Source organism: Lepidochelys kempii, chromosome 1 (assembly GCF_965140265.1).
Source record: "Lepidochelys kempii isolate rLepKem1 chromosome 1, rLepKem1.hap2, whole genome shotgun sequence".
In the NCBI taxonomy this organism is placed as follows: Eukaryota; Metazoa; Chordata; order Testudines; family Cheloniidae; genus Lepidochelys; species Lepidochelys kempii.
In genome coordinates, this window is record NC_133256.1 from 315,975,615 (window position 1) to 316,003,372 (window position 27,758).

The window sequence follows — 27,758 nt, forward strand, 5'->3', positions numbered from 1 at the left end:
AATGAGATATTAATGTCTAGCAGATCAAGACTTTTAGAATGATACCTCACAAAGCATATCCTAATTACATGATACTGGTGAATATTGGGGTGCCAGGGTGTCACAATGACATATTTCTCAGTGAACTAGGAAGGGACATTTTTAGACTAGGGAAGAAAATCACACATGATTCTCTCTCATGATCCCCTTCCTCAAAGGTTCATGTTGTTCCATAGAGATGGTTCTAGTGTGGCATTATGCTCTCTCACAGAAATTACTGGATAGAATTGATCTCTTCCATTGCTAATGTGGATCCCAACAAGTGCTGTAAAAGGATTTTGTGTGTGGCTGATAGACATCTTAGAGTGTACGATGGTGAAAGATAACTATGCCATAATTATTTTAAACTAGACCATTTAACTTAAGTTTCATTTTTGTTCTTCAGGGCCTGATGGTAAAGGGGCTTTTCTGATACCCTCCTTCCACATTTAGTTATGGGTTGGTTCAACTCTTACTGTACAAAAGGGACAGACATTTCATGATAAGCCAGAAGTAAATGGCTGATAATGAGTTCATGTCATGTAATCCTTCCCTATCAAGCTGTGGTTTTCTGTAAGATTAAAGGGGATTCATATATCACTGTTGTCTTATCTGCTAATTCACTAACACTAGGCACAGGACACACATTATTTTATCTTTTTCATTGCTATATTCATTGTTAAACACTGATACTTTTTTTTACAAACCATTGATTGTATTTGACGCAAAGTTTCAAGCATGTTTTATATTTTCAAGAGATGTAAGCCAAGGCCCTGGAAAATCTTTTTCCACACAGTGGCTGGTGAAATAAAATGTCTTCCTATTAATTAAATGACCTAGCCAATGATTTGACTGCAAAGACAAATAGCTGCATTTTGCAGGCAATTGTGGCAATGCTTCAAGTTGAATAACATTATGGTAGCAACAAAATACTTATCTTTTATGAAGGTATTTAAACTTAATTAGGTAAAAAGAAATTAAGCAACCCAGTATCATTACAGCATTATCATAAATGCATTTTGATTGTTCTGTGAAGGTTTTCTTTTCTCTTTATACAATCTATAGCTGCAACACAATGAGGATAAAGAACTTACCCCATGGATCACGTACAGTATATTAAGGCCTCATAACAGAGCTAAATGCCCAACTTTAGTTGTAGTATCTGGAACCATGTGAAACTTTGTGGGTTTTTTAGGGATATGAAACTCAGCCCAGAGGTGTGAAGCTTTGCACTTCACCTGGGTGTATTTATAGCTTTTCACTGAAGGCAGGGGATATTGCATAATTTATCATGGTTTCAATATGAAACCAGGTGAAACTTGGTGGCTCTGACTGAAAAACGAACAGCGACTTAGTAAAAACAATAGGACATGATCTTTTGAGCTGCCAAGCACCACAGGAGAAGCACAGATCACCTGCAATGCCCATAGACACTAATGGAAGCTGAAAGTCATGGAATAACTCAAGATTTATACACCCATCCTTTTATTTAGTTTTTGGTTAATGATGAAAAATGAGGCTTTGTTTTGTTCGCATTTAAAGTAAAATAAAAAAGGCTATATTTTAAATGGAGTTTAAATATAACTACCCTAACTAGGTTATTATGATGTCATATGTCTTAGGTCTGGTCCCCCGACTGCTTCATGTGAAATGATTGATTGTTTCACTGTGTAATATCTAAACAGGAAGAATATGTCGTCTCCTCCTCCTAAAGTATGACCTTTCAAAAGAACTAGGTCAACTCTGATGTCTCACTGGTACTAAGCCTCAGGCTATTCCAATTTTCAACTTCAGACACTGATTATTGAACAATTCGCAACCTAATTACATCTCACTCCCCAAGAGGGACACCCCCCAGTGGTGAGAGTATGTTTCATTAACTCTAATCTCTACTGAGTGGGCTTTTGGTATAATGGAAACACTGTATGAGTGCATTGGTTAGTAATGTCTATGAAAAACTTTCTGCGAACTAGTTTCTGCTTCATTCAGGCCAATAAAATAGAATAAATATATAGGTGAGTGGAGCCAAAATATTTTTTCAAAAAGAACATTAAATATTGCTTGTATCACAAAAGAAAAAGGATTGGCTTGTGGTTCAAGCACTGCCTGGAGCCCAGGGAGATCTGGAGTCAATTCCTGGCTCTGCCACAAACTTCTTGTATGACTTTGGGCAAGGCACTTACTGGCAATCTCTCTGGCCTGGATCCAAAAGAGAACTTAGGTGTTGCAATGCTTAACCTTTAGGTGCCTAAAAAAATCACTGGAACAAGACTGAGGATCACAAAGCATGAGTAAGGTGCCTAGACTCCCTATATAATGAATGGTGCCTAAGAATGGGATCCACAAAACCAATATGTTAGGTGGGAAGCTGCTTAAATTAGCCAATGAGAGATACCAATGAGGGGTGTGTCCAAAGTGCCATCCTTCTCCTGGAAATAAGTCTAGGGTGCAGGCAGGGGCCAATATCTGCTTGTGATTCATAAGCAGGAACTAGGGTGATCAGATATCCTGATTTTATAGGGACAGTCTCAATATTTGTGGGGTTTTTTAATATGGGCTCCTATTGCCCCTCACCCCCTGTCCCGATTTTTCACACTTTCTATCTGGTCACCCTAGCAGGAACCCTCTCCTGAATCAGGTAGCTCAGGCATTTAAGCTCTTTCTTGTAAGGAGTTAGGTTGATGCCTAACTCCACACAAAACAAATGGAGAAGGAGGGAAGAGGAGCTCCTTTATAACCTTTACTCCAGTGGTTAGGGTATTCACCTGGGATGTGGGAAACCTCCCCCGCAACCTGATGAGAAGATGGGATCTCCCACTTCCCAAGTGAATGCCCTAGCCACTGGAGTATAGAGTGATTTTCTCTTAATTATTTAATTAAAGTGAAACAACTTCAGTAGAGATTGAAAGAGATCCACATCATAATATCCCAGAGTCCAAAGCTAGAGTAATCACTGCAGAGATGGGAGATGCCTGTTCAAATCCCTTATCTTCATTAGGCAGAAAGGGGACTTGAACCATAGTTTCCCATCTCCTAGAAAAATAACCAAACCACTGGGCTAATTTTTATAAGGGAGGTATGGCATCTTCCCCTGCCCGGCCATTTTTTGTGGTTGCCATGCTCTGAGAATGCCTACTGGATCAAGCCTCACAGGCAAGCTAGGTGGAGGAATGGTTATCTTCCCCCTCTGATGTATTGCACTGCAGCTTAGGCAGGAGATGGGGATCTGGGTAACTACAGGGAGGCAGCAGTGCACATGCCCAGAGGCAGAAACACAGGTACTTAGGGAACTTCACAGTGAAAATGGAGGCACCAAATGAGTTTAAGTGCCTACAGTGTTAGGCAGCAGCTGAGTGGGTATTTTGTTGATTTCAGTGGTGCCTACAACTTGGACTAAGGTGCTTAAAACTGGGGTTTAGGCACCTAAGTCCCTTTGTGGATCTAGCCCCTTCTGCCTCAGTTTCCAGCTTTAAAATGGGGATAATAATACTGTCTTACTCCCCCTTTGTCTGTCTTGTGTCTTGAAATTGTAAACTCTTCTGGGCAAGGATTGATTTTTACTCTGCGTGTGTCCAACATCTAGCACAATGGGGCTCTGATCTCAGCTGGGTCCCCGAGGAGATACTGTAATAACAAGGAAAAGATTAAATCAGTTCATTAAATATACTATGCAAAACATTTTTTTTTTGCCTATGGTGGGCAAAGGGAATATATAGCTAGGTGTGCTGGCCCTTTAAAGTCAGGCTCAGGTCTGTTACTGATTTAAGCCCAGAATGAAATCTGGGACAGCAAGGAATGCTGGGAAATGGGCGCATGGATATAAAAAAGCTCCTTATAAGCAGACAGATAGCTGTAAGTGATTAGGGACTGCTCATGGGTCTTTCTCCATTGTTGCCAGATCTTGAGATTTTATTGTGAGTCTCGTTATATTTGTTTTTTTCCCTCTAAGCCCTAGCTCCAGGACCCGGTGGTAAACAAGAGACTCTCACCCCAAAAGAAAAAAGCTTGAAGGTGTTTATCTTAAAGGCTCAGAAAGTAGAAGGCAAATAACTAAAACCCAAACTTATTATTTTTAAAAAAATCTCAGGAGTTTTAAGCTAATCTTATGACTTCTGACTGCTTGGGGTTGGGAATGCTGTGACGGGGCAAAACACAGTGAAGCACTTATGAGGAAAGCCTCTTGGACAGAGGAGAGAAACCCAGGAAGGGAATGTCTGAATTTGTTTTTTGTGAGGCCCGTGGGGGAGTGAAGAACCTGAGGGCAAGAGGAAATAGATCCCCCTTGCCACTCCCATCTCCTGAAGCAAGTGAAGAATGGTGCATGGATCTGGGAAGAAAGATGGTGGCCTTTCATTCACTCTAGAAGGGAAGGAGGGTTTTCCCCCCACCATTTAGACTTGGGGGTAACCTACACTTCCAAGAAGAGAGAAAGTGAGGCAGTGACCATACTTGAGGCCAAGGGGGTAAGCTGCTTCAGGGCAAAAGGAGTCTTTCTCCTTCCTGAATATGTCTGCAAAGAGTAGCCATAATTCTACTCTTTGCAAGTCGAAAATGAAAGAAGGCGGGGGAGGGTATATAGCAGGGGTAGCCAAACTGTGGCTCACAAGCTGTGTCCAGCTCTTTTGGAGTTAAAGTGTGGCTTGTGGAGCTGCCTCCATTGTCCACCTACCAGACTGGGGTGGAGGAAGGCTCAAGGCTTCTGCCCTGTGACAGGGTGATGGGGCTAGGGGCTTCTGCCAGAGATGTCTGGTGCCCGATAAGAGTGGGAAGTACAATTTAAAGGTACACGCCCCCCAATACCTTGAGTCATGACCCCGCCTCCAGCACACACACCCTTTAACCCTCAGTGACCCCCCCCTGCAGCTCCCAGGTGTTAGCTCCTTGTGGAGAGGTAGCAGCAAAAAGCTGGGAGTTGCAGGGAGAGGCCGCTGTTTTCGCTCCATGGGGAGAGACAGCAGCAAAAGCAGCGGCTCTCAGCTCTTTGCTGCTGCCTGTCCTCATGGCTGCATCTCCCACCTTGCCCGCTCCCGCAGCTGCCATGCACCAGGTGACTGAGCAGGGCCAGCAAACCCTGGCAAAACTCGGTGGGGGGGCAGGGAAATGACCCCACATTCTCCCCCCCCATGTGTCACCTGAAGCCCGGAGCTGGTCCTTCCGACTGGGCAGAAGCCCCGAGCCTTGGCAGGAGTACCCTGACTCTTGAAATTCTGAAGATTGTTGTATGTGGCTCGGACAGTCACTAAGTTTGGCCATACCTGGTATATAGCAACACTAGGGCTGTGATTCCCAGTTCATGTAGATATATTCATACTAACTCTCATTGAGCTAGCGCACTAAAAATAGTAGTGTAACCATGGTTGCATGGGCAGCAGTGAGCATCGACGCAGGCGCGCCACCTTGAACACACGGTGTTCAGGCAGGCCTGTACTCAGCACAGCTAGCCCATGCTATCACCTGTGCTACTGTAGACATAGCTTTAGTGTGAGGCATTAGACTCTTCAAAGGGAGCAAGGCCACTCCTGCACTAGCTGTAGGCCAAAATCAGTGCAGTGGGGAGCACATGTAGCCCCCTTTGGAAGTCGGTAGGAGTTGTTGTTCTGACATTCCCTCAGGGGTTGTGCCCACCTGCATGAGGAGGCTTCTTGGAACTGCTGAGGGTGCATAGCCTGTAGCTATATGCTGCAGATCTACTATTAAAAATCCCAAATCTCTCTAGCTTTACGTATATCTATGTAGATACTTTAATGAAAACCATGCCATCCATATCTCTACCTTCTGGAGTGGTGCTTCTTTAGGCTGCCTCAGTTGGTGTAGTTTAAAAAAAGGAGAAAAGCTATTTTATACTAAAGCACTGTACATAGTGTAGTTTTGACAATTGGCCAAACAAACTAATATCAGCATGGTCAACTTAATTTGATTACTTCTTGCAATCAACCTCTTCATTGTCCCTCAGCTGGTTAGTTGTTATGTCAGATCACAGAAGTGTTGCAAAGAATCTCTCGTCTCATTGATGTGGTTTGCCAAATGCACACCAATCTAGTTCAGTGCCCACATGGGTCCTTTGTAAATCCTACAGCAGATCAAGTGTGTAATGATGTCAACAGTTTTGAGAGAGGTAATTTTTCAAAAGTTTAATACTTAAAGAATTTGAGACTCTTCTAAAAGACTAGGGCTTCAGTTCTTCAAGGCATTTAAGCACATATGTAATTTTCAGCATGAGTATTCCCATTGAAGTACACACATACTTAAAATTATGCACATATTTAAATATATTAATGAAGTGGGACATAAGTACACAATCTGTGATGTCCTGAGGATCCTGCAATCAAAATTAAGGGTGCATTAGTCTTGCAGTTGTGGTACCAAAGTGATTTTTTGTTTAAGACATGGACAAAGAAATTAGCAAGAGCACTTTTATGTGTTACTTTAATTTTAGCACTACATGTTGGCAGGCTAGCCAATGGCCTACATTCAAAGGATGGCACCTGAAGCTGGACAGCCGAAGAAGCAGGTTGGCTTTAAAAGGTATTGAACACTCAACTGCCATTCAGATTTATGGCAGTGGCAGGTTCTTGGCTCCTCCCAAAACCAGTCTATTTTTTATGGGCTCTTAGGGGCAGGGTCTGTTTGCTACTTTGTGCATATACAGTGCCTGGCACAATGAGGCCTCATTCTTGGTTGATCCTTAGGAACTACTGTAATAAACATGATTCATAATAATAGTAATAGGTGCCTAAAAGATGATTTAGGTGACCAACTTGAGGCAGTCAAATTAGAAAATTTTGACCATAATTTTTAGAATATATAGTCTCTATTGGCCACTTACTGCATTTCAGGAAGGCGTCTTAGACTCTTTAACAAGGAAAATATAGATTAGAAATAATTTATTTTTGCCTATTCAGTAAAACAATAATTTGGGTTTCATTTAGATGACAGTTTCACAGTATTTGTCTAAATCTATTGTGGAGCTTTTCAATTCTCAGTCACATCTTTACAGGCTTTTTAAGATGTGCTTGATATATAACTGATAACACTACATGTAACAACTGTAATGCATATAAGAGATAACTTGGAAATAGATAATAAGAGCATTCCTATGAAAGCATATCTGGTAATAACAGTGATGTAAAGTAAATATTCTAATTTTCCTTTGGGATAAAAATTGCAGTAAAACAGAAGGAAAATGTTCTTAAAAATAAAAATTGTAATACAGTTTTATCAGCACTTCACATTAAATACTGTGAATGATAATTTTTTTAAAAAGAGCTGAAGTTTTTCTATTAAACTGTCATGACTGTCCTCATCTTTTCAAAACATAACAGTTTGTGAACAGAATACTAAAGACAACGGTGGATCATTGCTAATTCTGTTAACTAGATGATTAAAATGACAAGAACATCTGCAAACAACTGTTGCTAGTAGTGTAACTGTGCCTGGAAGCTCTGGTATAGTTAAGAATCTGACAGTGTTTCTATTATTAAATCTCATTTTAATTCTCATTGGGCTTAAATTTGGCATGCCTATGCTCAGCCCAGATGACAATTTTTGGACAACATTTTCAATTGGCATACTTTAGTTACAGAAAAGCAAGCCACCAGTATTTGACATTTGATATGACGTTTTTTATGCTCTAATGAAATAAGGCATTATTTTAAAAACTAATTTTGCAAATGATAAATTTATAGTGTTGACTAGGCTGTCTTTCTATTTTGAAGAACAGCAAAATTTACTGGAGCTTTCACCTTTTAAATTTGAAAAGTGGCTAATGCACCTGGATGTTAATTCTGTAAACTCTTACACATATACTTAATTGTGTGAGCATGAGCAGTGGTTTCAAAAGAGCTACTCAAGTGCAGAAAATTAAGCACTTGTGCAAGTGTTTTCAGGACTGGGGTAAAAACAGTAAGTAACTATGGTGCTTGTCATAATTTTATTTTAATGCTCATTGCATGCCACATTGTATATTGTAGATGAAATCCTGGCTCCATTGAGGTCAATAGAAAAACTCCTGTTGATTCAGTGGTGCCAGAATTCCAACCTACATGCATAATACAAATAATTAATATCACTGGGCCTTTCTTTACTGTCTTTCACAGTAGATATAGCATGCAGAATCTTACAGGCCACTTTTTTTCTTTCAGCTCACCTTGCAGGATAGCTCAGAAGACAGCCTGAATAGTCATCCCAGTGGGGTTAATGCATGTATCCCATCATCACTACTAGAAGTAAGGCTGCGCAATGGTCAATGCATATACAGCAGGTCTGAGTGAAGATGGAAAAGTAGTAAATGGTGACATTCAGTGTAAAAATAAAGCAAAAAGGAATCAACTGGGACTGACTTTCAGGTTAAAGTCAGGTATGGTAAGGGAGAGCCAAACAGAGAAAACCCAGAATCATGTATCCTTAAATTATTACATATGTGAAATAAACATCTCATATATGTTGGCAGATTCATCTAATAAGCACTTATGAGTAAGGCTGTGAGTCTGTCATGGAGGTCACGGATTCCGTAACTTTCCGTGATCTCTGTGACTTCTCCGTGGCAGCCTTTTGGGTGTGTGGGAGGGGGGTCAGGGCTAGGGGCAGGAGGTTGGGGGATGCGGGGGAGGCACTTACCTTGGGACGGGGGAGCTCCCTGGCTCCCACTGACATGGCCCTGCAGCTCCTAGGCAGAGGGGCCAAGGGGCTCTGCCCCCGCAGCTCCCAGTGATTGTGGTTCCTGGCCATTGGGAGCTGTGCAACCAGCGCTCATGGCAGGAGCAGCATGCAGAGCCCCCTGGCCCCTCCACACCTAGGAGCTGCAGGGACATGCGGAACCAGGGATGGAGCCCCTGCCAGCCCCGTCAAACCCCCTCCCACCACTAATGGGAGTCCCAGGCCATGTGCTGCGGCCTACGCTCCACCCCCTCAGCACCAGCAGGAGTCCCAGGCCACCTCCCCCTGCAACTGTGGCCCCCCACCCAATTTTTAGTTAGGGATATATAGTAAAAGCCATGGACAGGTCATGGGTCGTGAATTTTTGTTTACTGCCCATGACCTGTACATGACTTTTACTACAAATACCCATGACTAAAACATAGCCTTATTTATGAGGAACAGCTGTTAAAGCTATGGAGGAGGACTATTAAAATGTATCCCGCATAAGTATTAGAGATGGGTCTAAGCTATACAATTTGTACCTGGATTCACATTTCAAATACTCTAAAAATCTGGGGCTGTTTGGATCCATATCTAGTTACTGGACATAACCATAATCATTAGCTCTCTGATAGTATTGAATATTACAGTTGGTAATTGTATCCACAAAACAGCAATTATTTCTTTATAAGAAAATTGCCCCTAACTTTCCTTGAGCAATCATCTTGGATGCTCAAAAAGAGGGAGAATTTCTGATAATGTACAAATCATGTATCTGAAAAATATGTTTGTAAGGTATAGTTAGCATTTTAATGCTATTATTGATAGCAGTTTGCGATATTTCAAATACTATATAGAAGCCCAGAGTCAGAGACTGTAAATTAATGTATATCCTATTTTAAATGACTGCAGTACAAATTTGTTGCTGTTTGGTGTAACAGACTATAATTTAACACATCCTTCCTGATGCATGTCATAAAACAAACAATTTTGTGCCATAATTCTAAAGAAATATCTCTTTGTGGAAGTGGTTTGTAGGCGATAATTACATACAGGTGTGTTTGTGATTTTATTATACTCACAAAATGAACTGTGTGCATTTTCACATGCAAATATTTTTATGGCCCGTAAACCATACTGCACTGGGCAGTCAGTCAGGAGGCATCGTTTCTATTCATGAAACTGCCACTGATTCGCTATGTCCTCAGGCAAATAATGTAGGCAATACTTTTCAAAATAGGATAGCTGTACATAGCTATCTAACTCTATAATTTAGTCCCCAGAATAAGTGACCTGATTTTCAGAGGTGCTGCATAACTGAGAGAAAGAACGTTGGGAAAGAAATAACTAAGAGGAAAGACAACAAAAACATTAAATTCAGTTGGTTTTATTTTACAATAGTGACCTAATTAACAAAAATAGCTGAGTTTCATTGTTATACAGCTGAAAAATAATGTAAGGCCAAATTCTTATAGAAAACATTTCCCGATAATAGGAGACTTCTCCAACATAAATATTCTACTAGGGATGATTATTTATTAACACCACAGGTGTGCATTGTGCTGTACAAATATAATCAAAGACTTGCCACAGGTAATTTACAATCTTAGGATCTAACCCTCTGAAAATGTCAAGGACTCTCAGCTGCCAGTGACTTTGATCCTGGATTCCTCACTTCGACAAAACTTTTACTAAATTTAATGGGAATTTTGCCTGAATAATATTCATTCAGCCAGGGTATCATACAGTATCAGCAGGTATGAGATGTAAAGTGAGTGCCCTGTCTCAGAGGAGTCTAGATGTGTGTGCATTCATCTGTCTGTTGTGTGTGCTGCTGCTGCAGGTCTCAGTGGAGGAAGTGAGGATTCAAGGGGGAAGTTTTTGCAGTTCAGTTAGGTTTCAGGGGATTCCCTATTACACATCTGTTTTAAATGTATTATTTTTACCTTATTCTATCCTCCTGGAAATATATATTTCATACATAATCCTCACAAGAGAGTGAAAAAGAATGGTTGGTATCCGTTTCTAATTTATTAATTAATTTTTCTTTCCCTGGATATATTTTGCAGACAAGTAATCTGAGTTCGTTTGTTAAATATAAATAACCCTCAACGGTTTCTCACAGGAGAACCATTGCTAATCCTTCTGCTTCCAGATATCACCCACTCCTGATTTGCCACCAGCCTGCTATACACTTCCTAGAAAGATACTGATATTAAGCCTTTTGATCTTAAAGTATTAGTATGGCACCCAGCAATGTCACACAGTGAAGAGTCTTGTTAGGTTCTATTATAAACTATGATTTTCAAGAGATTGTACATTATTTTTTCTAATTACATCTGGCTGAAATATGATTTGCACAAGTTGCCTGCCCTCCAAACCTTCTTCCTTGTCTTCAAAACCTTCTCCAAACCCCAAGAGCCCTCTGTAACGTTTTATATTGGGTGAACCAGACCAAATTCTGCTGTTATACTAGTGTAAATCTGAAATAACTCCATTGTACTCAGTGGTATTACTCTAGATTAACACCATCATAAATGAAGGCAGAATTTGTCCCACAGATTGTTTTATAAAGCTTCCAACTTTTGTGCCAACTTCTAGTTGAGGAAACAAAAAGGTTTGACCTTGACCCCACAAGCCCTTTGTTCTGTGAAGTAAGGTTGTTTCTTTCCAGCACAAGCGATAGTGGAAGCTACACATGTGTGCAATAAACTTGAAACACTAGGCATAGTCTTCACTGTGAAGTGAGTCCCAAGGCCTTTTCTCACCCACTACCTTTTCCGGAAGAATGAATGGTAACAAAGTGATAGGATATGGACAGAGGATGGATATGTTTGAGGAGATGCAGATTTAGGTGATATCTACATCATACTAGTGAAGCACGTAGTTACAGGCTCTTTTCTTTGGCCTCAATTCTGTTACCAGGTAGAAGTAAATAGATGGCTGCACTGTAGGTTTTTTCCATTTCATGCAGGGATAGGTCTGCCTGTGCTCTCTGTGTTCTTATCTCGCTGGAGGTGCATCCCTGTAGGATCAAGTCTGTTGTGTTGGTATTTGATACCTGAGTGTAAGTGACAGGAGCAGGAATAAATGATTGCTTTGCCAGTTGGGGAATACTAGATTGTGTGTGGGCTAGGAAAGAGGAAAATGGTGGTGTCTGGTTTGAAGAATCCAGGCTAATCCTACCAGGTGCATTTTTCCTTGAGTCACAGTACAACACAGTATGTTGAATTGATGGCAACTGAGGATCTATATGTGAATATCTCACCTCCCTGATTCAAAGGGTCCATTTTTAATCAAATGAAAGCTTAGTCATCTAAATCATGATATCACAAGCAAAGCCTGAATAGAAGTGCTTTGCCTGAGGCAGGTATTTGAGAATTGAGTGTGGGGGCAGACGGAATCCTAAGCTGCTTCTGCCTCTCCACTCTCTACCTTTCAGTGCAGCCATGACTGATCTGCATAGATGTCCTAGATGATTCAGTCCTTCCCAACCCATACATACCCCTACATTGGGTTTTAGCCCTGTGTGTCTCAGGAGGCTTGTATGGTAAATATGTGTAACATGCTGCATAGTGCACCAGAAATGTGCTTTTAAAAATATACTCTACTTGCAATCAGGTATATAAAACAAAGGTGCACAGAGTTAAAATTATCAGGCCAAGCCATGTCGCATCTTTATTGCTTTTAAACACAAGCATGTTAGACATATTGCACGTATCTGACTTTCAATGTGTTTTAGAAGCCTGCAGTACCCCAATCAAGCAACTTTTCTGCAGGAACTGAGATCATTCCAATGTAGGTGATACATCTGTGATCAGGATAAATTCCTTAATGAAGGGTGTTGCTTTTTAGTATGTTGGAGAGAAGAGAGAGGGGGAAGTGCATACTTTAAAATGGCAGAGACATTTGGATTTGAAAACTAGCTAGTGAGTTTGCTCTGTAGCTTTTCTTTATTAGTTTTTATTATGCCATGTCCTTCCTAATTTTTTTTATGAACTTGGATTTAAACCTTAGATATTTCAAAACATTTCAAACCGAAGCTCTGTATGTGACCTGTCAGTCCATGAAGACACTTTTAAAATTATTTTATTTTTTTACCATTTATCATAAATGTTTACAGACTTATTCATACTATATATACAGTATTTGCCCAGCAAAGCTGGAAAATGTGAGAAGTTTATTAATTCAACAGAACCATGTTTGATCTATAGAATGGCAAAAGCTATAAATATCTCAGTTTCAGATCCTTTTTATTTATGCTCTAAACTAAAAGAGATCTAATTCCAAATAAGAACACAGGCCTTTTGGAAGCAACTTTTGAAAAGCCAAAGCAAAAAAATTATTCTATGGTAGCTTTGTTACACAGTACAGCTGCATGTTGTAATAAACCCCGTCTCAGTGGTTACTTAGCCATGAATGGTACTCTTGAACTGGATCAAAAACACAAGAAACACTGCACCAGATATTAAACGCCAGGGGCCAGATCCTTAGCTGGTGTAAATTATTATAGCACTACTGAAGTTAATGGAGCTATACCGACATAGCAGCTGAAGATCTGGGCCCATCACACTTCAGTTAATGCCAATTCATCTGTCAAGTTGAGCAGACACATGCAGTTTACATCTCTGTCAGAGAATGCCCTTCACAGGCATTCTCCCACTTGTATTGCTCACATTTTTGCATTCCCTGTATTGAATAGGAATGGGTAAAAACAATAAGAACGCACTCAAAATGTAGCTTACATATCTAACCTAACCAATCCTGAACTTAAATCCTACATATAGGAACAAGACCTCTTTCCTCTTCACCAACCTGCACCCTTATCACCTTTGCAAAAGCCCTTTCTCAGGTGTCATTCAGCAAACAATGGGAAGGCAGCTTTACTTTTCCGTAGAAATCTCACCAGTGGAAGTTGTCCAGGAGTGAATCTGCACATCTCCCAGGTACTCTGGCAATGTCCTTTCACAAGTCAGTGCCACTCACTCTGGAGCTGTATTAGCTGACTCTGGGCTCCCAAACAGATGTACGGACCTTTTGCAAACCCCTTCTCTGTGGACCTACCATCACTGGAGGCCCTTGTGACAGATTTCTGTTACCAATCGGCTTGAACTGTCAGGTGATCAATCTGAGGCCACAGGATCGTGAAGGGAGGAGGTGATGTAACACACCAGGTGTCTAAATTTTAAAGCTTTATTGATAAAATAATAAAATAAGAGCAGAGAGTGCTGGGGAACAAAGAAAGCTTTAGTGCCCCAAGACCTAACCCACTTTCCTACTCACACACGCCCTACCCAAAACTGGCCAAGCCTGGGTATAACGTAAGAAGAAGAGTGGGGGAAGGGTGGACGGGAGTGCTGTCCTGGTCTAAGGTCGTCTGAGGATCTGAAGTGATCTCCAAGTTGCTCCAGCTCTCAGGAGGGTTTTAAGTCCCAGGCTCCTTAGGGGAGGAGTGGGGGTACTTCATTCAGGGATCTCTGCTCCTGGTGCCCTCTGTACCAGTCCAAAGTGGCTTTCCATGGTGTCTTCATCTTTCTGAAAACACCCCGGCTTCAGGGACGCAAGGCTTGGCTCCCCCTCTTGCCATCTCGTTGATGTTTTCAGTCTCTGCAGTCTTAGACCTTGTTTTCTTCTTTGTTGGCCTCGCTTGCCTCACTTGTTATGGGCTGGCTCTGCAGGTCTGTTCAGCTGAATCTCTCATGGCTGGTCGGTGGATTCCTGGCCTCCCTCTTTCTTGGCAGGCAGCCAAGAGTCAGATGTGTACCGTGGCCTTGAGCTGGCTGGAGTCAGCGTCTTATCTTTGAATCTAACAGGAGCGTGGAGTTAACCCGTTCTCTGCTCTCTTCCGTCTCCCCCCCCATCCCCCCCAACTGCCCTGGCCTCTTGCAACCTGCAAAGGAATCCTTCATTCCACACTCACTCACCCCTTTGACCCTTTCCAAAATACTTTGCGATGCTTGCAACAGCGTTAGCAACATGCAGTGCTGATCTGCCTTCCCCAGGGGAACCCCTGAGGTTGTGACACCCTGTATCCAGGTTTCTGTTTGGAGAAGACTGAAGAACCTGGGACTGAATCTGATCCAGTATCTGGGAATATTGTTTGTTCATAAACTCCTGATAGTGAGGTTTTAGGAAAAAGTCACATTGTTTCTTGTGCATCTTGCTAAAATAATTACAGTCATAGGATATATTTACGCTGGCGCTGGAGCTGTTGTGAATTTCACTCCAAAAGTTCAAGTCCACCTACACGAAAGTCCAAATACACTCTGCAGATAGAGAAGAGAGCAGATATAATTGTGGTATTTTATTTTTGTTCCTTGATTTTTTTGGGCTGGACATTTAAAATCCCCAGAGGATGATTATGACAGTTTTGAAACCAGTCAGATTATGGACCTATCCTAATAAATATAGCTGTAAAAAAGGAGAATTGGTTCTTTCAGTAACGCACATATTGCTAAGACCATTAATGTTTCCATTACTTGAATATGAAACAGTGATTAGAGACCATGAGATAACTGGCTCTGTGGATGAGGGGAAAGCAGTGGACATGTTGTTCCTTGACTTTAGCAAAGCTTTTGATACAGTCTCCCACAGTATTCTTGCCAGCAAGTTAAAGAAGTATGGGCTGGATGAATGGACTATAAAGTGGATAGAAAGCTGGCTAGATCATCGGGCTCAACAGGTAGTGATCAATGGCTCCATGTCTAGTTGGCAGCCGGTATCAAGAGGAGTGCCCCAAGGGTCGGTCCCGGGGCCGGTTTTGTTCAACATCTTAATTAATGACCTGGAGGATGGCGTGGACTGCACCCTCAGCAAGTTTGCACATGACACCAAACTGGGAGGAGTGGTAGATACCCTGGAGGGTAGGGATAGGATACAGAGGAACCTAGACAAATTAGAGGAGTGGGCCAAAAGAAATCTGATGAGGTTCAACAAGGACAAGTGCAGATTCCTGCACCTAGGACCAAAGAATCCCATGCACCGCTACAGACTAGGAACTGAATGGCAAGGCAGCAGTTCTGCAGAAAAGGACCTAGGGGTTACAGTGGATGAGAAGATGGATATGAGTCAACAGTGTGCCCTTGTTACCAAGAAGGCTAACAGCATTTTGGGCTATGTAAGTAGGGGCATTGCCAGCAGATCGAGGGATGTGATCATTCCCCTCTATTCGGCATTGGTGAGGCCTCATCTGGAGTACTGTGTCCAGTTTTGGGCCCCACACTACAAGAAGGATGTGGAAAAATTGGAAAGAGTCCAGTGGAGAGCAACAAAAATGATTAGGGAGATGGAGCACATGACTTCTGAGAAGAGGATGAGGGAACTGGGATTATTTAGTCTGCAGAAGAGAAGAATGAGGGGGGATATGATAGCTGCTTTCAACTACCTGAAATGGGGTTCCAAAGAGGATGTATCTAGACTGTTCTCAGTGGTAGCTGATGACAGAACGAGGAGTAATGGTCTCAAGTTGCAGTGGGGGAGGTTTAGGTTGGATATTAGGAAAAACTTTTCCACTAGGAGGGTGGTGAAGCACTGGAATGGGTTACCTAGGCAGGTGGTGGAATCTCCTTCCTTTGAGGTTTTTAAGGTCAGGCTTGACAAATCCCTGGCTGAGATGATTTAGTTGGGGACTGGTCCTGCTTTGAGCAGGGGGGTTGACTAGATGACCTCCTGAGGTCCCTTCCAACCCTGATATTCTATGATTCTATGACCATCAGAGCAAAGGGTTAAAATGACCCCTTTTTGTCAAATTATATCCCATTTTCATTATCTTTGAACACAGGTGTTACTGGGGAGTTGGAATAGGAAGGAAAAAGAGAAGGTAGTCATAAGTTGCTTATATCTCTTAGTTCTTTGCTCTCCCCAGTATTTTACGTACAGAGAAAGGACCTGATCATTCAGTTACTGCTGCATCTGTGCTGTGATATCACATATTTAATTGCTTTTGTATAACGAATTACGCTTCATCTTTTTTTACATTTTAGTTGAGGAAATTGCACCTATGTTATGCAGAAAGGAAAAAAGTACCACGTAGGAATGAGACAAAAGGGAAGGGAACAGCAAAAACTGACCTCTGAGGCAAGTAGAACTGGGCGAAAATTTTCAACCAAATAGTTTATTTGCCAAAATTGTTGTTTTGAATGACTCAAAATTATTTGCGCATTCGACAGAAATATGGTGAATAATTTTGGTCAGATTTTTTTCCCTCCTTCAGAGGCAGAGATGGTGGTGTTGGTGCTCACCTTACAACTTTTAACCCAGGGGTTAGAGCCAGTGGTGAGCTGGAGCCGGTTCCCACTGGTTCACTAGAACTGGTTACTAAATTTAGAAGCCCTTTTCGAACTGGTTGTTCCGTGAGGTGGCGCCGACTCCATGAGTCAAAAGTAGCGCCTTAGGCACCGACTCCATGAGTGCTCCAGCCCTGGAGAATCCAAGGGGAAAATTTGGTGGGTGCAGAGCACCCACTGGCAGCTCCCTGCCCCACCCCCAGCCCCAGTTCACCTCACTTCTGCCTCCTCCCCTGAATGCGCCGCCCCGTTCTGCTTCTCTGCCCCCTCTCCTCCTCCCCCCCCCAGCTTCCCGCGAATCAGCTGTTTGTGCGGGAAACTGGGGCGGGCTGAGAAGCAGTCCACGGCTTCCCACTCAGGCCCAGGGAGGCGGAGGTGAGCTGGGGCAGGGGCGGGCACAAGGAGGGCCACCTGTGCTGCAGCAGGTAACCCGGGGGGGCGCAGGGGAACCGCTCCCCACCCCAGCTCACCTTCGCCACCCTCAGCCTGAGTGAGAAGCTGCCACCTGCTTCTCAGCCCCGCCCGGCTTCCTGCCGAACAGCTGATTTGTGGGAAGCCGGGGTGGGGGCGAAGCAGATCGGGACGGCGCGTTCGGGGAGGAGGCGGAGCGGAGGTGAGGTGAGCTGGGGCCGGGTGCGGGGCGGGGAGCTGCCGGTGGGTGCTCTGCACACACCAAATTTTCCTCATGGGTGCTCCAGCCCTGGAGCACCCAGGGAGTCAGCGCTTAAGGTGCCACTTTTGATGTGACCATTGCGGGAGTGGCCGCTCCCCCCCTAGCTATGCTCCCCTGCCCCTAGGAGCCTGAGGGACCTGCCGGATGCTTCCTGGGAGCTTCCCCAGGTAAGCACCTCCAGGACTCCCCACCTCGCCACCCCGGCAGGTGCCTCTGGCTCTTAGGGGTGGGGTGGGCACCCACTATGGTGGCCCACGGGACCCTCCCGCCCGGTTCTGGGGGCAGTCAGGGGACGGAGGGGGGGTGGGCCTCGAGGGGGCGTCAAGGAATGCAGGGGATTGGATGGGGCCGGAGTCCCAGGGGGCGGGGGTGGGCAATGACCTCCTCGTGGGGTGAGGAGGGAACCCGTTGTTAAGATTTTGGCAGCTCATCACTGGTTAGAGCCCTTACACAGGGAGTGGGACACCCATATTTGAATAACCACTTTGGAACAAGGATTAGAACCTAAGTATCCCCTCTCTCAGGTGAGTGCCCTAATTCCCAGGTTTTTTGGGGTGGAGGCTTTCTCCATCTTTCCTGTTGAAGAGGTTCCACTTTGTATAAACTACTTAGCTAGTCAGTCAGGTAGGGAATAAGAATGACTCTACAGCTTGGTAATTAGGGCTTTCCCTTTGGGGGAGAGAGACCCCAGGTCAAATTCCTGCCCCAGCAGACAGATTAGTTATTTGGCCAGCTCTATTGCAAGGTAAATGCATCTTGGTGACCTTATGAAAGTTCTGTCTCAGCAAGTTACAGTACATCTGAACCAACAAAGGGGTTTCCAGGATAAAGTCTTATTAATGGGCTTATTATTATTGTTATTATTTATTTCTCTAGTGCTCACAGATATCAAGTGAAGGCATGGTCCCTGCACTGAGGAACTTAAAATGTTAGGGCTTGATGCTGTAGGATGGTGGATGAGGTTGGAGAGAGAAAGAGCAGCACTGAGTTTCCCCCAGGGCTTTTGGCATGAGGTTTAGTTACTTGAAATTGAAGCTGAATTTTTATGTAATTGTCAAAACATGATAGTTCGCTGAAAACCCAGTTGGCAATAAGTAAACATGGTTTTACAGTAAATTAAATCTTTCAATAATGATTTTGAATGCTGATTTTGGTAAAAATATCATGAAAAATAGGTCCCTCTTGAACCCTGTGAAATGGGAATGACTTTGAAATTGTTCATTTCCCCATATTTTGACCAGCTCTTCTCTGTACCCTCTGCTGGTTGTAGGTAGGAATAATAAATAGTTCTGTTTACTAAGCTCTTTCCTGCATCTTTGTTTTGAGGACCATGCTTGTTTATGCTAGCCCACCAATAAGTAGACCAGGAGGGTCATGTACCAGGGTACAGTGGTAGTTGCATTACCTGCGAATTCAGCTATAATTAACAGCCCAATCCTGTGAGACGCTGACCACCCTCCGCTGCCATTGAAGTTAATGACAGTCGACAGAAGTGTTTGCAAGACACATTCAGTATCAGGCCCTAAGGTTTCCAAAGTTTTTCATTATAAGTATAACCTGCTTCTTTCAAACACTCATAACACTTGAGAATATTCATGTTTGGGGCTGAAACTTTCCATGCTTGATCTCTGATGTAAAGCATTTTTTCTTTGTTGTTGAAAGTGTGAGTGAATGTCTTCAGTTGCTTTTGAATTCAACAGGGATATGAAAAAAATTCCGCCTTTGTTTGCACTTCCATAGCCCCATTTTAACATGCTTCTGCCAAACATTGATTTATTTAAATCCTATTAGAACAATTTTCAGAAGGGGAAGAAAAAATGAAGACTTACACTATTGAGAGAGGTGCTGAACTCAAATTACAGAACACAGGCATAATTTTTCTGCTGGAAAAATACAGCCTATCCTAATGTTCCGAGGGCCAATCTGTTTGGGCCTGATGATGCACTTCTTACTCAGGCAAAATGCATTGATTTGGGGATCAGGTCACTTGATTGCACTTGCTTTAAAAAAATCTTCCCAGAAAGATGCAACAGGACTTGCCTAATCCTCTTCCCCACCCCATGCTATGGTTATTCAAGCTGCTGCAGGACATGTGAGTTGCAGTCATGCACGTTAAGAGAACTAGGGCCTCGCCACTGCAGGAATGTGTAAGAAAGGAAGGGGTACAAGGAGCCACTCTTCCACAGCATAAGTACTAGCCTCGGAGTAGTGGCTGGTGGGCAGAGGGGAACAGATGTTGCACCCTAGCCAAGGAAGGTGCAATAGTTGATGTTATGTTCATGTCATCATAGAAGAGAAATTAGATTAAAAAAACCCATAAACTACTCTTGCTGGCAGGTTGCAATGCAATACTACTTTATTACTTAGAATTCAGAATAACACACAAGAACCACAAATAGAAAGAGACAAAGCAGGCTGCTCCCTAAAACTGTGAGGCTCAACTCACCCCTCCTTGTGGTAGACTGACTTGACCCAGACTCATTGCTGAGACCCACTATGCACCCTTCCCTATAGAGCATCCTAGCCTGCAAGCAGGAGCAGAATAGTGAAGTGATAGCTTGCAATTCAGCTCAGTTCTCAACACACACAGCAGTTAACTCTTCCTGTGTTCTTTGGTGTTCTTTAGCTATTGTTCCTTCCCAAGGCAATGTGAGACTTTATGCCACAATCCAACCCAGTGAGTAAATTCATCCATGCTGTAAAGATTGCCTGTTAAGCCCCAATTTGGGGCTGTGTGGGGCCTGTTGATTGGGTTGACATTGCAGGGTGGCCTCTCCTCTGCATCCTCTGATCCACTGAGGGTAGCTCCATGCCAGACTCAAATAGATCAGCACAGAAGAGGGAGAGGAGCCCTGGAATCATCACCTTCCCTTGAACCTGAAGAGTTAATCCCATTTCCCCAAAGTCTGTCTAGTGTCCCACATAGCTGCCCTCTCCCATTATTTTGCCAAGAGTATAGTGACAGAGATGTATGAAAAGCTATAAAGACCTAATTACCAGTAGGTAGTCATTCTTATTAATGAATACAACTTGGGGGGAATAAAAAGCAATTTAAATCCAAGGTAAAATATAGAACAGTTTTCATTAATTTTTATGATCATTTCCTTTTTTTCTGAAAAAAGACTGGTTTTGAAAAGTAAATATTACTATAACTGTTTATCTCTGTGTATTGCATTCATCATTAGCTGCCTATGAATCATGTACAAATAGATAAGTATGGAACATGCAGTGTGAATTTTAATATTTCAAAGAAGTTTCCTCATCATTATGGGTGGCATCAGGCATATATCCGCTCTTCCAAATCCTTGAAAGTGAAGATCTGTAACTCAGAATTCAGCTAGTAGCTTTCAGCTTTTGACACAGACTGCCTTTATGGTGCTGAATTGAGGGAGGTTAAGTGCTTGTAATGGATCCCTCTGAGAAACAGTATAATTGGTATGGCGCAGGTCCACTCTCTTTCCATTGCCTGTAGGATAACTATTACATTTTAGATTTCCTTCAAAATGAAAGCACTTTGGCAGACAGGTGCCTTATACATGGAATGCATTGCTATAAGTGAAACCTCCATGGAGAGGAGAATTTTCAATTCTCAAAGTGTCTCAAATGTTGCCTATGATGTGTCTGGAGAGATGCAGACATACCTTTCAGCCACTTGTCTTTTCCTCTATTCCCTATTGTGGAACTCAGGGTCTGTTAGAGGAACAAAAGGATAATTGGCATCCACTTGGGCAATCTCCTACAGTCAGGCCTTCCTTTCCTTCACCTCAAAGGTCATTGCTCAAAGGTCATTACCTGGTCAGCCCTGGCCTTCTCCTACTCCAATACAAACTGCTCATGCTTGACTATAGCCCTCTCCTTCAGTGCCAGGTTTTGCTGATGAAAGGAGCCATTCAGCAGTGGGACAACACCCAACCCTCTAACTGAGAAGCATCATTCTCGTTCCATTGCCTCCTGTCTTTTTTATTTTATTGTAATTTGGTTCCCCTCATTCTGTATTCTTCACCCCTTGGCCCTCTCCTGTGTTATATTTTCACCTCCCCTAATTTCTCTTATTCTCTCCCATTTGCCCACTGTTCTTCCTGCATCTCTCTCTTTCTGACTACCTTTGTCCTCCACTCTATTTCATTGTCTTTTCCCGGTTGGACCTTGTCTTTTCCTCCCTCTCCTTCTCCTGGAGCCTTTCTCCCCATACTTTTCTCTTGGGTATCCCACCTTTCATTTCTCTTTCAGCCTTCCCAGGGAACCCTTTCCCACCCTTGTGGTACTTCCGCTCTCCCTTGCAGTACCCTAGTGTTCCCTCTGTCTCCCTCTCTAAGGTATCGCTACTCCTCTCTATCCCTTTGGGAGGCTGCTGCACTAGATGGGAGTGGAAGCTTGGTTCCCCCTTCCTCTGCCCTGCATGTTGCCAGCTCTTTCACCTACCCTTTCAGTTGGTGCTGCTGCTTTTTAAGATTTTAGAGGACAAAGGTCACTATTCTTTTCTGCCTATCTACCAATTCTCCCATGCTGGTTGCCTTCAGCTGATCTGGTTCCCCCAAGGTGCTAAAGAATGATTAGCTCGTCTATTCCATCACCTTGTCCCCACAGTTTAGTCTCAGCTAAATCGAATATAGACATAGCATCTTTCCCCTCCCACTGCACATCCAGGGTCCTTCTACACTGACATCACCTTGTAATCTGTGAAACATCAGGATATAGATCCCTTTTCAGTGCGAACAGAATCTTGATGTTGTCACAGTCAGTTTGCCTGCTGACTGTGCTTTATCTGATTCTATGATTTGTATATTCATGTCCAAAGTGTTTAATACAAAAACTCTGAGGGGAAGCTTGAAATGGACATAGCAGTGGACTGCAAGCAATAAATATGGCATGAGTGATTTTAAATTATACCAAGCAAATAAATCTTCCAACTCATGGAATTATTGCAAAGAAACCTGTGATGTAGCAAAGAGACTGAATAAAGCAGAGGAGGCTTACTAATTTGCCTTTAGTGAAAAAGATATTTTTTTCTGTGAGATCCCATTTTATGTAGACTCCAAGTTTGTGGTAGATTGTATTACTCACATAGAATCATAGAAATATAGGGTTGGAAGGGACCTTGAGGTCATCTAGTCTATCCCTTTTACCCACATTGAGGGAGGACTTAGACCATTCCTGACCAGTGCCTAAGTTGTTTTTAAAAACCTCCACTGATGGGGATTTCACAATTTCCCTAGGTAAGCTGTTCCAGTGCTTAACTATCTTTATAGTAAGGCTAGATATTAGCGAAAACTTTAACATGGTCTCTTCTGAATTTAGCTCTGTTTGTGGGAACCTTTTCCGATACATTTCTGAAGTTTTTGTTAGAAGTTCTGAAACAGAAAGTGTGCTTGAGAAAGGAAACAGTTGCATGCAGTATTGTATCCAGACCTGAAGAAGAGCTCTGTAAGCTCGAAAGCTTGTCTCTCTCACAGCAGAAGTTGATTGAATAAAAGATATTGTCTCACGTACCTTGTCTCTCAGTGGAAACAGCACTCACCCCTTAATATCTTACTACTTAATAGATTTTTTTTAAAAGTGTTGAAAACCCCAAAGACCTCAATCCAGTCAATAATATTTTTTATGATCTGCAGTTTAGAAATCCCAGCACTAGTGAGCTGATAATTATAGTGGTGACAGAACAATGACAGAACAAAATAACCTTGTACTATCAATCAAGTTCTTTACTCAAAAAAGAAGGACAGATAGCATTTCTTTATAGCTTGTCACTGTATTTTTGTCTAGGTGTAATTCATTTATTCACTGTTTGATTGCAGTTATTTTACTAGCAGAATTCCACTGAGTGTTAAAATGGGAGAATTTGGGGTTGCTACTTGAAAATGTTTCCTTCTTCAAAGAGATAGGTCCACAGATCCTCAATATGCATTATCGCCTGTCTGTATCTATTAGGGGCAGAATCAAACGTGATTGGGTGGCTGATGAGGGACTAGCACCCACCTTCCCAAGACCCCCTCGGTTTGAGATGCTTCCAAAGCTAGCCCTTCTGCAATCTGGACTGTTAAACAAAAAAATAATTTCATGCCCTGTGACAGCACCTTGCAAAGAAAAAAAAACAACAAACAACTCAACAAAAATCTTTAAGAACAAGCAGAGAACTTTAACCATAAATTAAACAGGCCTCCCTTAATGGATTTTCAGGCAAGGCTGGATCTGTGGACTTATTCCTTTGAAGAAGGGAAAATGTTCAGGTAAGTGACCACAAATTCTCCCATTCTCTCTTAGAGCTAGGTCCAGAGATCCTCAGTGTGGGATTTTCTCTGCACTGACAAAATTCCTAGGAAGGAAACAAAACAATGTCACTTAGAGAAAGTGATTACACTAAGGAATCATCACAGCATGCACTGGCTGAAGACTGAGTACCTCTCTTGTAACAGTATGCAGGGATGACAGTGTTGCAGCTTTATAGATTGCTTCATAATGTGCCAGTCCTTTCTCAGCCCTTGATGCCGCCATTGCTTGTACTGAGTGAACTCTTGTGCTCACTGGGGGATTGAGTTGTTATGCTCTATACGCCTCAGCAATGCATCAGCATATCCACCTTGAGACTTATGATTTAAATGCCTTACCACCTCTTTTTCTGGGATGAAATAAGACCAGTAAGGCTGTTGTTTCTCTTAAGCTCAGTTCTTTTCAGATAAATCTTTCAGGCTTGCTTTGTTGCATCCAACAAATGCCATATGTTCTACCTTGGATAAGAAGGATGTGGACAAAAGGAAGGCATTGAGATCTATTATGTTAAATGAAAAATTGAACATACTTTGGGAATAAAGGTCCATTCACAAAACCACCTTTATCTTTATGGAAGATGCAGCAGGATGGATCAGTTGACTAAGCTCCCAACTCTGACACCCTTCTTGCTGAGGTGATAGCAATCAAAAAGGTTGTTTTGATATTCAGGTATTACAATAAAACTGATTTCATAGGCTCAAAGGGTGCCTGCATTAAAGCATGGAGCACAATGTTCAGATTCCAAGTTGGAGCTCTTTTGCACCTTAGGAGAATACCACAGCTGAATTGCTCTAATGAATTGACATATGTCCTTGTAGTGGGAAATGGGAGACTTTCTGGATACACACAAAATTGCTGAAAGTGCAGAAACATGTAACTTTCAAGGTATTCGCCTGCAACCTGAAATGGAAACTATCTTGGAAAAACTCCAGAACATGAGAGTTTTGGCTACATGATGCTATGTCTCCCTCTGCACCAAGCTTTGACTTTACTCAAATCCTTAAGTAAGACCTGTTTGTCAACTTTCTCCTAGATGCCAACAGTTTCATGAGACTAGCAGAGTAACCCTTTTGTTCTAGAAATTTCCTTTAAAATGCCAGGCTGCTAGATTTAACTTGTTTGGAGCTTGGTGAAGAATTTATCCTTGAGATAACAAATCCAGCCTTGATTGAAAAAAATGGTAGCTTCACTGACATGTTCTCCAAGTTAGGAAACCAAGGCCTCCAGAGCAAACGGGGAAATGCTAAGATCACTTCAGCATCTTCATTCCTGATATTCTATATTACCATGGAGGTGATGGGCACTGGGAGAAAGGCATAAAATAAGCCCGTTGGCCACTGGAGCAATGAAGCATTGATGCCTAGGGCTTCTGGCTCTCTCCTCCTTGTCTTCTGGTTTGCCTTGGATGCAATAAAAACACAAATAAAAAAATCTGATGATTGATGGAAAGGATTTGTTGTGAAGACTCCATTCTGCCTGATCAATTTTTATTTTTGCTCAGTGCATTGGCATTTGTATTCTAGTGCCCTTGATATACAAGACCCTGATAGACAGTAGATGGGCCCACTGTATGAGTGATGCTCTTTCTTTCTGTATATCCTTGAACTCATATTCCCCTCCTGCCCCAATGGTTTACGTAAATGATTGATGACATATTGTCCATCATTATAAGTATATGAGTGTTCAGCAATGCTGGAGCCAGTTGTGGAAGAGCATACTTTATTGCTCTCAGTTCTAGAAAACTTATGCTTTTCTTTTGTTCCAAGGACCATGTCCCTTGAGTCAGTGACTTCTCAGAAAATGCTCCCCATCCTTCCAGACTTGCATCTGGTGTTATGACAGACCACTCTGGTTCCACCACGTCCATTCCTCCCTGGAACCTTTCTGGACTCACCCACTGTTCCAGTCAATTCATCACAAGTGAGGGAATGTCCACTTTTTGAGGTGGAAAAATCATAAAATGGCTGGGGAAGGAACAGCAGGAAGACCTGCAGAGTCTTCAGATCCATTCTTGCCCAGGACACTATCCCTATGCAGGACACGATCATCCCTAGAACGCTCATTAGAGTGCTTACTGACATCCTCTGGCATTTCGTCAGGAGGGTAATCACTGACCTGATCTTTTTCTGGCTTTCGGCTGACAGAAAGATTTTGTGGGCCTTTGGGTTTGTCATCACTCTAAGATGAACTAAGTGCTCCAAAATGAACAGATGACTCTTTTTAAAATTTACTATAAATCAATGCTAGCCTAGCTTCACTACCAGGCAAATTGGTTCAAACTATAGCAAAAAACAGAATGTTCAGACACATAAATGAACATGATTTATTGGTTTCAGAGTAGCAGCCATGTTAGTCTGTATCCATAAAAAGAAAAGGAGGACTTGTGGCACCTTAGAGACTAACAAATTTATTTGAGCATAAGTTTTCATGAGCTACAGCTCACTTCATCGGATGCATGCAGTGGAAAACATAGTGGGGATATTTTATATACACAGAGAACATGAAACAACGGGTGTTACCATACAGACTGTAACAAGAGTGATCAGGAAAGGTGAGCTATTACCAGCAGGAGAGCGGGGGGGAGGGGGTGGGGGTGGAGGAGGGAGGGAGGGGACCTTCTGTAGTGATAATCAAGATGAGCCATTTCCAGCACTTTACAAGAAGAGTAGGAGGGGAAATAAACAAGGGGAAATAGTTTTACTTTGTGTAATGACACATCCACTCCCAGTCTTTATTCAAACCTAAGATAATTGTATCCAGCTTGCAAATTAATTCCAATTCAGCAGTCTCTCATTGGAGTAATCACATCAGCCACACTATCAGAGGCTCGTTCACCTGCGCATCTACCTGCACATGTGATATATGCCATCATGTGCCAGCAATGCCCCTCTGCCATGTACATTTGCCAAACTGGACAGTCTCTACGTAAAAGAATAAATGGACACAAATCAGACGTCAAGAATTATAACATTCAAAAACCAGTCAGAGAACACTTCAATCTCTTTGGTCACTTGATTACAGACCTAAAAGTTTCAGAGTAGCAGCCGTGTTAGTCTGTATTCGCAAAAAGAAAAGGAGTACTTGTGGCACCTTAGAGACTAACAAATTTATTTGAGCATAAGCTTTCGTGAGCTACAGCTCACTTCATAAGACCTAAAAGTGGCAATTCTTCAACAAAAAAACTTCAAAAACAGACTCCAACGAGAGACTGCTGAATTGGAATTAATTTGCAAACTGGATACAATTAACTTAGGCTTGAATAAAGACTGGGATTGTAATTTATAAATTTTGTATGAAGTATGCCTTGTGAGGTATCGTTTGAAAACTAGAAATTTGTGGATCAGTATTGTCCTGGTAAAATATGTGTGGCAACACTGTATGTAAAGGTATAAGATTCAACTGTGTGATATTACTAAGACATGTTCTAAGTCTGGAGAGCAGCCACAAGCCAGTTCCTCAGACATAGGGGCTGACCTTTCGTTTTGCTGGTGGGTGCTTGTAGTGAGGCGGTGTGGTTCCCCACTGCCGTGGAGAGGAATGAACCTCTCTGGACACCAAAATGGGTGGAGCCAGCGAATCCTGCACCTGGACCCCAGAGGTCAAGGCGCAGGACAGGAAGTATAAAAGCCCAACCCCAGAGCTCACTAGAAGAACAGCTGCCGGAGAGGCCAGACGCCTGTGGCCTAGCTCCCGGTTGGGAGACCCTGGCAATCAGCAGTGAACCCGGAGACTGGCCTGACCTGCCGATGCCTGACACTGGCCGGAACCCAAAGGAGCTGTCAAGCCTGCCCCTCGCAAGTTACCTAGAAGAGCTGCCAAGCCTACCCCTCGCCAGGTACCCTGAGGAGCCCATGGTGCTTGACCCCCCATAGGACACC